This window comes from Thalassophryne amazonica, chromosome 3 (assembly GCF_902500255.1).
Source record: "Thalassophryne amazonica chromosome 3, fThaAma1.1, whole genome shotgun sequence".
NCBI lineage: Eukaryota > Metazoa > Chordata > Actinopteri > Batrachoidiformes > Batrachoididae > Thalassophryne > Thalassophryne amazonica.
In genome coordinates this window covers 11,868,660-11,882,003 of record NC_047105.1, presented here as the reverse complement: position 1 = coordinate 11,882,003, position 13,344 = coordinate 11,868,660, and the positions used below count along the sequence as shown (strand labels likewise).

Below are 13,344 nucleotides of genomic sequence, written 5' to 3'. Positions count from 1 at the left end.
AAACACAAACAGCTGAGATTTGACATTTCACTTTCCCACAAATGGATCAGAAAAGTCTGCAAATTTACAACACAAAGTTGGTAAAAGAGGAAAATGTACAGCTTACCTTTGATTTGGAGGTGATGATTGCAGAAAGAAAAGCTTGTTGAGGGTTAAATTAGTCCATAATAAAGCATAATCCAGAGACGGAGAACTTTAAAACGGTCACACACGTCAGTGCATGACACGGAGTTACAGAGCTGCAGCTGCTTAAATCTAAATTTACAACACAAAGTTGGTAAAAGAGGAAAATGTACAGCTTACCTTTGATTTGGAGGTGAAGATTGCAGAAAGAAAAGCTTGTTGAGGGTCAAATTAGTCCAGAACAAAGCTGCATAAATCAGGCTTTAAATTAATTAAATAAATCATCATAAATTGTAAATTTATGTAAATTTGATAGCTTAACTATTTTTATATTAATTTTGATAGCACCTGTACCTGGATGTGTTGCTGTATGTGGTTAAATGATTTTTAAAAAATGTTGAAAAATTAAAGGTTCATTCAGTAGTTCAGCACAGTTGGAACTAAAATGTTGCCATGTTCTGAGCTGACGCCACTCTCTCTCTATCAAGGCACACTAGACATCTGTAGTGTGCCTGAGTGAGAGAGAGTGGCGACATGACAAGTTAAAAAAAAAACAGTCACGTGACTCATGGTGCCATCTTGGATTCAAAATAGCGTTCGCTGTTAATCTGTCTGCATGTAAATCCATTTTATTTATTTATTTGCTGAAAATGCTGGGATTCTGTGCATTTTGAGGAACAAATAGACACAGCAAGAGCTTCAAGATGTACAGATTCCCTTCAGATCTGAACAGAAGAAAAATTTGGGAAAATAAAGTCTGCTGTGTAGGATGGAAACCGACATATTCATCTAAGTTTTGAGAGGTAAATTTATTGTTCAGTCCCATGTACAGTAAAACTCACCTAACAGTCATCGTATAAATCAGATATTCGCAGCCACCAGACAAAAAAAGTCCCAAAGTTTTTGCATTGTTTTCCATGTAGTAAACATCATATACGAGGGCTGTCAATAAAGTTACGGTCCTTTTTATTTTTTTCAAAAACTATATGGATTTCATTCATATGTTTTTACGTCAGACATGCTTGAACCCTCGTGCGCATGCGTGAGTTTTTCCACGCCTGTCGGTGACGTCATTCGCCTGTGAGCACTCCTTGTGGGAGGAGTCGTCCAGCCCCTCGTCGGAATTCCTTTGTCTGAGAAGTTGCTGAGAGACTGGCGCGTTGTTTGATCAAAATTTTTTCTAAACCTGTGAGACACATCGAAGTGGACACGGTTCGAAAAATTACGCTGGTTTTCAGTGAAAATTTTAACAGCTGATGAGAGATTTTGAGGTGATTCTGTCGCTTTAAGGACTTTTCACGGTGTGAGACGTCGCGCAGCGCTCTCAGGCGGCGTCATCAGCCTGTTCAAGCTGAAAACCTCCACATTTCAGGCTCTATTGATCCAGGACGTCGTGAGAGAACAGAGAAGTTTCAGAAGAAGTCGGTTTCAGCATTTTATCCGGATATTCCACTGTTAAAGGAGATTTTTTTAATGAAAGACGTGCGGACGGGTCCGCGCGTCGGGACGCAGCCGACGCGGTGCGGCGGCACAGGAAAAACACCTCCGTGTTGATAACCATTTGTAAAATCCAGGCGGCTTTTGATGGCTTTCAGTGGAGTGAGTATATGAGAAATTGTTTAACAGGCAGGACATGTTCCAACTTGTCCTTAAGGCTTTCAACAGAAATGTGGAGGTTTATTTATTTTTTACACCGTGCTCAGACTCGGAGCCGCAGCCTGATGTGCACCTGTTAAATCAGACACAGCAAAAGGCTGTGATTTGACACTTTGACCCTCCTGTCCTGTGCACCAACAGCATTTCTTGTATATTCATCCGTGAATTGTTCTGTGAATTATTCTGTAATTTATGTTTGTAGCATGGCCCAAGCAGAGGGTCACCCCTTTGAGTCTGGTCTGCTTGAGGTTTCCTCCTCAGAGGGAGTTTTTCCTTACCACTGTTGCTCTGGGGGTTGGTAAGGTTAGACCTTACCTGTGTGAAGCACTTTGAGGCAACTCTGTTGTGATTTGGCGCTATATAAATGAAAATAAATTGAAAAACTTTGCTGCTTTCACTGCTTCATCTGCCATCATATTATAATAGTTTTTTTTGCAGTGTGCATGCTGATTACATTTGGCAGAAAATTATAATAGTTTTTTTTGCAGTGTGCATGCTGATTACATTTGGCAGAAAAAAAAAAATTCAGAGGAAATTTTGACCCAGTCATTAAATGAGGCGCAGGTACTGATTCAGGATTCCCCGTAGATGTTCGGCGCCTCCTGATTGTAACTAATCCGTTACATACATATGGCTCATATTGGATAAAATGTCCGATCCGATTGTAATGTATTTCCATTAAAAACCCTGAGAAGTCTGGACGTGCACAGTAACAGAGGTACAAATTATAGTTAGCTTTGACACTCGCCGATTTGAGGAAAGTGGCACCGGAGTCATTTCTGTGATTAAAACACAGACCGTTTATTTTTTCACACCGTACTCAGACTGGGACCTGAAGCCTGACGTGTACCTGTTAAATCAAACACAAATGGCTGAGATTTAACACTTTTCTGCTTTAAGTCCTGCGTGTGCCATCATATTATAACAGTTTTTACAGTGCGCACGCTGATAAATGGATCAGAAAAGTCTGCACATTTACAGCATGAAGTCTGTAATAGAGAAAAATGTTCAGCTTACCTTTAATTTGGAGGTGAAGATTGTAGAAAGAAAAGCTTGTTGAGGGTCAAATTAGTCCAGAACAAAGCTGCATAAATCAGGCTTTAAATTAAATAAATAAATCATCATAAATTGTAAATTTATGTAAATTTGATATCTTAACTATTTTTATATTAATTTTGATAGCACCTGTACCTGGATGTGTTGCTGTATGTGGTTAAATGATTTTTAAAAATGTTGAAAACATTAAAGGTTAATTCAGCAGTTCAGCGCAGTTGGAACCAAAATGGCGCCATGTTCTGAGCTGACGCCACTCTCTCTGCTCTTTGCGTCAAAGAGAGGTGATTTACGGTAAAGTGACGTGTCATTACCATGTGATTCGGTGATGTTTGTAAACATGCGTCAGCCACATGTGATGAGTTAACACTGTGCAGACCGCCGACCAATCAGCGGCCGGGGGAGTGTCAGGGGCGGGGCTGACGTGTTGCGCTGTGGAAAATCGTTCGGGGGATGTTCTCTGTCAACAAGCGGAAAAACAGGAGCGCGGGAGGCTGGAGGAGCCGGTGTGAGAGGAGAGACCACGGGGAGAACACAGCCCACGAACAAACCGAGCTGGACTGAAAACGTAAGTTTATTTGTGTTATTTGTGTTGCGTATCTGTGATGAAGAATAGCACTGAGCTACGCTAAGGGGAAAAAAAAAAAAGAAGCTAACAATAAAACCCTCTGCCGCTGTTACAAAAGTGCCAAACACACGAAAATGGACGAGAGCGCGACGGCCTGTGTGTGAAAGTCTTAAACGGCACTTTAAAAAACAGTTGAAAAGATAATCTCACCGTTGACATAACAGGTAAATTAAACTGCGTCAGCAGTTGAATCCAGTGGGAATTTCCACTGCGTCGCTGTGAAGCTGTAGTTTCTCTGCCGTAAGCCTGATTTTTTTTTTTTTTTGTTCTTGTTATTGCTCAGAGAGACACGTAAACAAAGCGTGCTGTCAGCCGTCTGAAGGAATAGGATGCTGCGCATGAGGTCCTGCCGTGCGGGAGGACGGTACGCACTTGGTTTTGGCACCATCGCCACACAAATCAGGTGTTTTCCAAAGTGACGCAGCAGTATTTATTTATTTATTTATTTATTGTATGTGCTCAGTATCAGCCAATAAAACCTGAAATGCGAGCGAACCTTGTCTTTTAGGCGCCAGAAACATTTTGCTGCGTCACTCGGAGCCCAGAAGCTTCTTATAGTAGTCTGGTATTTTAGTGCGCACTTGCTGCCATGAAGAAAAAACCCCACTTCTGAAGGTAGGGGGTGCTGTTGAGTTCACAATTTGTTGGGAATCAAAATTCCTTGTGGAAATGGCTGTTTAAAAATAAAAAAAATAAAAAATCTTTAAAACCATTGGCCTTTTTATTTTAACGATCAGGGCAACTGGTAAGGCACTCAGGATGCATGCTTCTAGAAGTACCACTGTAACCAAGCAAATCAAAACAGCTGTCCATCGGTGTTTTGTTTTGAAAGTAAATAACTGATTTATGTGACTAATTTCTAAAAAATGCGAACGTCAAAATTAAACATTAAGAAAGCCAAAGGTAAAAATGTTTTTTTTTTTTTTACATTTTGGGACATAAAAGAAGCAAAACATTGCCAACATAATTGTAATTATACCATGGTCAGTGAGAATTCCGTGTTTAACTGGCGTGCATTATTTTTGTGTATACGCACACGTAGTTCGGCAAGTTGAGTCACTGTAATATCTCTGGTCGTCACCACAGCAATGCACAAATCAGTTGGTGCAGATCAGCTGTGTTTTGACAGGTGAATGACAGAAACGCGATAAAACATGGATTTCCAAGTGAATTTTAATATTTTTGGCCAAAATAAAACGTTTGAGGAATTGGAAGAGGAGGTGAGCAAACGAGAAGAACAGCAAAAGCAACGGCGTAAAGATTTAACATCGAACGAACTGGACAAGATTGAACACGGTAAAGAAGAAGAGAACGGTTGCCAAGTATGAAAATATCTTGAGACTGGCGTAAAATAGTCCCAAATACTTACGCATTGTTATTAAGTTCTGTTAACTTAAATAAATATTTGTGTGTTAGCTCACTGTGTGGGACCGTGGTATAAGCATGCATTATACTGTTTGTTTGCATTATACGTCATGGTGTTTTAGACTCTGCGTCATGCATTCAAACTATAAAATGCATGGCTTCTCGTTGTTTAATCCTTACATACGAGGTCTGTCAATAAAGTATAGGTCCTTTTTATTTTTTTCAAAAACTATATGGATTTCATTCACATGTTTTTACGTCAGACATGCTTGAACCCTCGTGCGCATGCGTGAGTTTTTCCACGCCTGTCGGTGACGTCATTCGCCTGTGAGCACTCCTTGTGGGAGGAGTCGTCCAGCCCCTCGTCGGAATTCCTTTGTCTGAGAAGTTGCTGAGAGACTGGCGCTTTGTTTGATCAAAATTTTTTCTAAACCTGTGAGACACATCGAAGTGGACACGGTTCGAAAAATTAAGCTGGTTTTCAGTGAAAATTTTAACGGCTGATGAGAGATGTTGAGGTGATACTGTCGCTTTAAGGACTTCCCACGGTGCGAGACGTCGCACAGCGCTCTCAGGTGCCGTCGTCAGCCTGTTTCAAGCTGAAAACCTCCACATTTCAGGCTCTGTTGATCCAGGACGTCGTGAGAGAACAGAGAAGTTTCAGAAGAAGTCGGTTTCAGCATTTTATCCGGATATTCCACTGTTAAAGGAGATTTTTTTTAATGAAAGACGTGCAGACGGATTGCAGCGTCGGCTCGCAGCCGCCACGACGCTCCGCCACAGGAAAAACACCTCGGTTGGAAGCCTTAAGGACAAGTTGGAACATGTCCAGCTGTTAAACAATTTCTCATATACTCACTCCACTGAAAGCCATCAAAAGCCGCCTGGATTTTACAAATGGTTATCAACACGGAGGTGTTTTTCCTGTGCCGCTGCACCGTGCCGGCTGCGTCCCGACGCGCGGACCCGTCCGCACGTCTTTCATTAAAAAAATCTCCTTTAACAGTGGAATATCCGGATAACATGCTGAAACCGACTTCTTCTGAAACTTCTCTGTTCTCTCACGACGTCCTGGATCAATAGAGCCTGAAATGTGGAGCTTTTCAGCTTGAAAGACGATGGCGCCTGAGAGCGCTGCGTGACGTCTCGCACCGTGGGAAGTCCTTAAAGCGACAGTATCACCTCAAAATCTTTCATCAGCCGTTAAAATTTTCACTGAAAACCAGCTTAATTTTTCGAACCATGTCCACTTCGATGTATCTCACAGGTTTAGAAAAAATTTTGATCAAACAAAGCGCCAGTCTCTCAGCAACTTCTCAGACAAAGGAATTCCGACGAGGGGCTGGACGACTCCTCCCACAAGGAGTGCTCACAGGCGAATGACGTCACCGACAGGCGTGGAAAAACTCACGCATGCGCACGAGGGTTCAAGCATGTCTGACGTAAAAACATATGAATGAAATCCATATAGTTTTTGAAAAAAATAAAAAGGACCTATACTTTATTGACAGCCCTCGTATATCAGCAACTGCACAACAAATGTTGACAGTCCATCAAGACCAAATACGCACGCACTCACTCCTCATCAACCACTTACTTCAATTAAGGGTCACAGGGGACCCAAATACTTAATGTTCCAACCTAAACATCAGTTTATTTCACTTCATTTGATATTTAGTATTTTCCGGCACAGAGTCCTGATCTGATAACTATTTTCGTAGATATTGCATTTGCAGAGAACATTGTATACACATGGTCCTGTCAGATCTCACAAGCTAACCAGTGTAAGACCTGATTCGCCGCTCGGAGTGCGCCGCGCTGTCAGCCGCTGTGGGCGGTCTTTAAACCGGCTGGAGCACTCCTTAATCTGTGTGATCCCCATAAAATCGTCCCTGAAAGCCATCTGAATTTTCCGAATGGTTTCCACCTAACTGTCTCTCACAGTTTCTGGAAAAATATGATGCAGCAAAGCTCCAAATCGTTCAGACATTTTACTTGCAATAAAAATCCGACGAGGGGGTGGACCACTGCTCACACAAAGCCTGCTCACAGGCGAATGACACAACCTACAGGTGTGAAAAAACTCACACATGCGCACGAAGGTTCAAGCTTGGCTGATGCAATCACACGTGATTCAAATCCATATAGTTTTTGAAAAAAATAATAAGGTCCGTTACTTTTTGGACAGACCTCGTATTCAGTTCACTTTATTTATATAGTGCCAAATCACAATAAAGCTGCCTCAAGATGAGGCAGCTGGGTAAGGTCTAACGTTACCAACTCCCCCAAGCAAGCACATAAGTGACAGTGGTTAGGAAAAACTCCCTCTGGTGTTTTTTTTGAGGAAGAAACCTCATGCAGACTGGAGTCAGAGGGGTGACCCACTGCTTAGGCCATTATACAAAATAACAGAGACAACAAAAATAAAAAACATGAACAGGATGCAACCACTGAAAGACAACAACTTTACAAGCACATTAACACCAGTCTAATATAAATGCTCGACAATTTAACAGCGCTGCCATATATTAAGAACAACAACAACAAAAAACACTTTCAGACCAAGTGACTGCAATTATAGGAATAAACTAGGATACTCCATAATATTGATTGAACAGTGTTTTCTCATCATCATTGTGAGCAAAAATGTCTTCAAAAGTGGACTTTATTAAGTGCTGTCTGATTGACGGAAAGAAAGGTATATCACATGCCTTCAGAAAACAGATGTGGTGCATATTTGAAGTAGAGGAAAGTGAAATATGTTTTTAAAACCTGCATTGGCTGTTTTTGCTGTATCAGCGCTTCACTTTAGAGTGAGATTGATGCGCACTGTTGATCTGTGGAATAAAATAAACTTATTGCAACTTTAAAGTGAAGGAGAGTGCTAACGTACTTTTAAAATGTGCACCACGACTGTTGTGAACTCGGCAGCAGCGATGACCGCTTGCTCACTCTGTTGGCACCTTTCATACAGATTTAGTGAATCTAATTTAATTTATTGAGTATCTGTCAGTTTAAAAAATGCCTTGATCAGGCCTGATTCCAATATATATTTTTATATCCCTGAATCAGAAAAAGTTGGGGCATTATGCAAATTAAAAAAAAAAAAATCCTGCCGTGATTGTTTCATTGACTTATTTCAGTATTTCATTGCTGACAGTATGAATGCAAGAAGTTTCATGTTTTCCCATTCCTCACATACCTTAGGTTATTTGTTAATATACATTGATTATTGCATTTAAGGCTTGTAACACATTCCAAAAAAAAGTTGGGAAGGCTAAATCATTTATCATTTTGTAACGTTGCCATTCCTTGTCACAACATTTAAAAGATTTTTTGGCATTGAGGATATCAAATTGTGTCAGGCGTCATTTTGTCCTGTTTTTCCTCCAAACATGTTGTAAGGTGTGCAAAGGTTTGGGGCTATGGTTGTTCAATTTTTTTAATTCTCCACACATTCTCTTTTGGGGACAGGCCAGGACTGCAGGCACACCAGTCCAGTATCTGTACACTCTTCTCCCACAGCCATGCCTTTGTAATGTGTGCAGAATGTGGTTTTGCATCACCTTGGTGCAGTTTGCATGGATGTCCCGAGAAAAGATGTCATCTTGAAGGTAGCATATGTTACTCTGTTCATATGAAATGCAGGAATGGTTGTATATTTACTACACACAAAACATTAGAGATCTTGAGTTTATACAGTTTGCAATGAAATAAAAGTCAAAGTAAATGGAAAAATCACAGCTTTTTTTCCCCATCAGGCCCAACTTTTTCTGTTTTGGGGTTGAAGGATTTTCAGATTTAGATTGACAATTCACAGCAATCCGTCCCTTATGCTCACATATCTGGTATGTACTGCTAGGTAGCACAGTGATTACGAATAATTATTGTGTGGCATGATTGACACATGATTTCCTTGTAGCTCCAGGTTATGTAATTTAAACTAGAACTTTGATGTGTCATGCTAAGTCACGGTGGTTTTTGGTTCAGTCATCATCTGTGTCATAATAAGGTCATAGTGTTGTTGTCAAGAAATTTTTAAAAGTTCCTTTCATTTCATTTTCTTGGACCAAGTGCAATCTGAAGAAACAATTTCAAACAAATTCCAGTCCCAAAATTAGATTTTAAAATATACACAAGACAATATGGTCACATAACATCTGACATCCTGCATCAACTAGCAGACTTAATTTATGCCAAGTATGAATTATTCAAAAAATATCTGCAAGAGTTCCTTTAAAAAGACAAAAGTTGTCAGTTTCTTGACTTTCCTCAAACTTGACGCTACTCTTACATGACCATTTATCAGCTTGTGTACCTTTTTATAGACCTGATACTGTACACTTTCCAGGTACACACCCAGTGTGATGCCAGCATTGTTAAGGCCAAGGTTACATCAGGTCCAGTTTACCAAGTGATGTAATTGGAAGAGTGTGGTGCCTCCTACTGGCCGGTCACAGAAGGTAAAATCTGTTTTCTATGCTCTAACTTTCTGATGAGAAACTGACACCTGAAGGGCACTACAGTCCATCCTAATGGGTTGATTTGGACTCAGTTGGTGAATCAGCAGTAGTAGATCTTTAGAGGAGAGGAAAGAGAGGTTTTTAATTCTTAATTTTGTGCAATTAGAAATTTGATGCCAGAGGGATTGAAAGTCAGTTTGGAAACAGATGCTATAGCATAGGGCTCAGTAGATCTACTAGAGGTGAATGCATGCCTCTGACAGACTAGTCTTAAAAACATACTAATGATTTATAGTTTAATATATTCTGAGGTTATGCATCCTTGCAAGCACATTTTCAGGATTAGAAGAAATTGTGTGTTTCTGGTCCTGTTGCTATGAATGAAAGGAAGCTACTGTTTGCCCCCCCCCTTCAGACTGAGAAGAAGAGAAGTAGTAAGTCCTATTTGGTCTTTTTGTTTTTGTCATTATCCATTATGCAGACTTATTTATGTTGTTACCTTTAGTATATAAGCAAAAAATGCACTGAACAAAGGTTACTGATAATTGCAATTAGCCTTGCAGGTTATCTCCTAAGCTTTGGCAATCTTAGGATAGCCATATTCCTGAAAGATCTGAAATATTAGCATTGAAATCGAGGTAATGGGTAATTACATGAAACTGGATATACGAGGTCTGTCAATAAAGTATAGGTCCTTTTAATTTTTTTCAAAAACTATATGGATTTCATTCATATGTTTTTACGTCAGACATGCTTTAACCCTCGTGCACATGCGTGAGTTTTTCCACGCCTGTCGGTGATGTCATTCGCCTGTGAGCACTCCTTGTGGGAGGAGTCGTCCAGCCCCTCTTCGGAATTCCTTTGTCTGAGAAGTTGCTGAGAGACTGGCGCTTTGTTTGATCAAAATTTTTTCTAAACCTGTGAGACACATCGAAGTGGACACGGTTCGAAAAATTAAGCTGGTTTTCGGTGAAAATGTTAACGGCTGATGAGAGATTTTGAGGTGATACTGTCGCTTTAAGGACTTCCCACGGTGCGAGACGTTGCGCAGCGCTCTCAGGCGCCATCATCAGCCTGTTTCAAGCTGAAAACCTCCACATTTCAGGCTCTATTGATCCAGGACATCGTGAGAGAACAGAGAAGTTTCAGAAGAAGTCGGTTTCAGCATTTTATCCGGATATTCCACTGTTAAAGGAGATTTTTTTAGTGAAAGACGTGCGGACGGGTCCGCGCGTTGGGTCACAGCCGGCGCGGTGCGGCGGCACAGGAAAAACACCTCTGTGTTGATAACCATTTGTAAAATCCAGGCGGCTTTTGATGGCTTTCAGTGGAGTGAGTATATGAGAAATTGTTTAACAGCTGGACATGTTCCAACTTGTCCTTAAGGCTTCCAATGGAGGTGTTTTTCCTGTGGCGGAGCGTCGCAGCGGCTGCGAGCCAACGCTGCAATCCGTCCGCACGTCTTTCATTAAAAAAAATCTCCTTTAACAGTGGAATATCCAGATAAAATGCTGAAACCGACTTCTTCTGAAACTTCTCTGTTCTCTCACGACGTCCTAGATCAATAGAGCCTGAAATGTGGAGGTTTTCAGCTTGAAACAGGCTGACGACGGCGCCTGAGAGCGCTGTGCGACGTCTCGCACCGTGGGAAGTCCTTAAAGCGACAGAATCACCTCAAAATCTCTCATCAGCCGTTAAAATTTTCACCGAAAACCAGCTTAATTTTTCGAACTGTGTCCACTTCGATGTGTCTCAGACAATGGAATTCCGACGAGGGGCTGGACGACTCCTCCCACAAGGAGTGCTCACAGGCGAATGACGTCACCGACAGGCGTGGAAAAACTCACGCATGCGCACGAGGGTTCAAGCATGTCTGACATAAAAACATATGAATGAAATCCATATAGTTTTTGAAAAAAATAAAAAAGGACCTATACTTTATTGACAGCCCTCGTAGGTCTTGAAGGCCTGTTGGTGCCAACGGTTATCCCCGGATTCTGGGGCATGAAGTTGGACATAGTGCAAGAACTCCCCTTGGAGGGCACACCAGTCCGACTCAGTACTTCAGTACCCATTTACACCTGTGTGGACTTTGACAATGTATGCAGTGTCTCATCCAAAGACACCTGTTGTGTTACCGTGAATCAAACCCAGGTCTACACATTGGTAGCCCAACACCTTATCCCACTGAACTACGTGCTCAGCAAGCGAGATCACTTAAATCCATTTCCCACAGTTCAGACTTGCTTAGTGGTTGAGTCTCACAGAGAAAGCAGGTGCCAAATAAGAACTTCTGTGACATATGTCACAAATCTAAAACATGGTGTTTCAAGCTTATTATTTTATTTATTTATTTATTTTTAAACAAGGAGGTTTGTACTTGCTCACAAAATCACAGGACTTCAAGAATGTTAAACATAAAACCCCTAACTATAATTACGAGATAAAAAGTTTTTGGGTAATATGTCCTCTTTAAAGAATGAGATGTAATAAGGAAAACCTACTGTGCAATATGCCAAAAGAGACTAGACATACAGACCACAAATATATTCATTGTCTCCCTGATCCAAAATCTAATTCTCCACACAGTTTCAAGTTCCAACCATTGAGATATCTCACCTTTAGACAGGAGTGATTATTTGCAGTATTCTGCGATTATGAAATTGAGAAACTCCTTTCTAGATTAGACACTTAGTGGTGTTTGACATGATCAGAAAACGGATATGTCCTCTGCAATTACAATATTTACCAACTCTGCTGGGGTTGATCAGTGAAACAAGTGTCCCACTTTCAGAGTCAAGGAAATGTGACCTCAATAGTTATTTGGCTATTCTTTTGGGAGGGGCGCTGCCTCTCAAGTACAACAAACACCAGAGAGCGGTACAAGTAGGCTAAATATGATCCATCCAGCAAAGAATTCTTTGAGAATTCTCACTACTGAGTGCTAGAAAATGCCTATTCAGCCAGAGCAGGAAAAAAATGAGATGGAAAAATCAGGGTACCAACAGGGGGACCAGCATCACCTGTCGTCTACTTAAACCTTAAATTGTGAGCGACGCGCTGCCTTTTAACACCTCAGATGGAAAGATTTAAAAAAAAAAAGGAGGCGACAGAATTGAGAGATGAAGGTGCTAAAATTAAACTGAAAGCACCGCCGGCCTCTGTAGAAGATGATGTATTAATAGACAAGTGAGGCGGCAGTCATTTGCTGGTATCATTAAATCTAGAAAGGATCGTTCCCTGCTGTTACCATTGATTGCTTTCTTTATAGTTTGTCTAAACCGGATTTATTTTGGACTGAAATAATTTTAAACTCTTGACGTTTGTGGGCAGTTAAATACAAAAACAATGGAAACTTGTCTGGCTGCATTTGGTTTTAGGTAGATGCAGCATTTTTTGTTTTTACCCCCCCCCCCCCCTTTATCTTCCCAATTAATTTTGCATCATCAGCGCAGGTACAGTGAGAGCCACAAGAAAGTGACAAAGTGTCAATCAGCTGTACTGTGAATGGTCTTCTCATCTGTTTCCAGGTGTCATGTTCTTCTGATCTCAATTGTCCAAACATTTGGCAATTTTGTGCTCTAAAGATAAGATTATGGGAAACAGACAAGGTTAGTGCTTCACGTTCATCTTTGCAGGCAACATATCTGATCTGACTATTAACATTTGCATCATAAATGGGCCACATATTTTATGAGATAACACAAGGGCAATACTGACCGTAACTTGCATCACCAAGCCAAACCTTGCACTTGCGAACGGTTTGAGCAAGGTATAATGTACAGGAGAAAGTTTTAACATGAGCCATCAATCCTTCTGGAAATATCGCATTCACGAGGTTTCAGACACTTAGTCCCCTGGTGGCCACAATAGGAATAGAATTGTGCCATGTCAAAATTTCTTTGGCAACACACTGTGCGCGCGTGTGTGTGTGTGTGTGTGTGTGTGTGTGTGTGTGTGTGTGTGTGTGTGTGTGTGTGTGTGTGTGTGTGTGTGTGTGTGTGTTGGTTCAGGATAGCTTGAAATATCATGTGAACATAAATGAGTTCCACACAT

General features: G+C 41.0%; 1 long non-coding RNA gene across 2 annotated transcripts in view; it reads left to right on the top strand.

Annotated features, from left to right (window-relative positions):
* Positions 1–3,277: 3,277 nt before the first annotated feature.
* The window catches only part of LOC117506344, a 50,280-nt gene continuing 40,213 nt past the window's right edge, over positions 3,278–13,344 (top strand). For both annotated transcript variants that reach the window (XR_004559438.1, XR_004559436.1), the window contains exon 1: positions 3,278–3,400. This is a non-coding gene — a long non-coding RNA (uncharacterized LOC117506344). The remainder of the gene's footprint in view (positions 3,401–13,344) is intronic.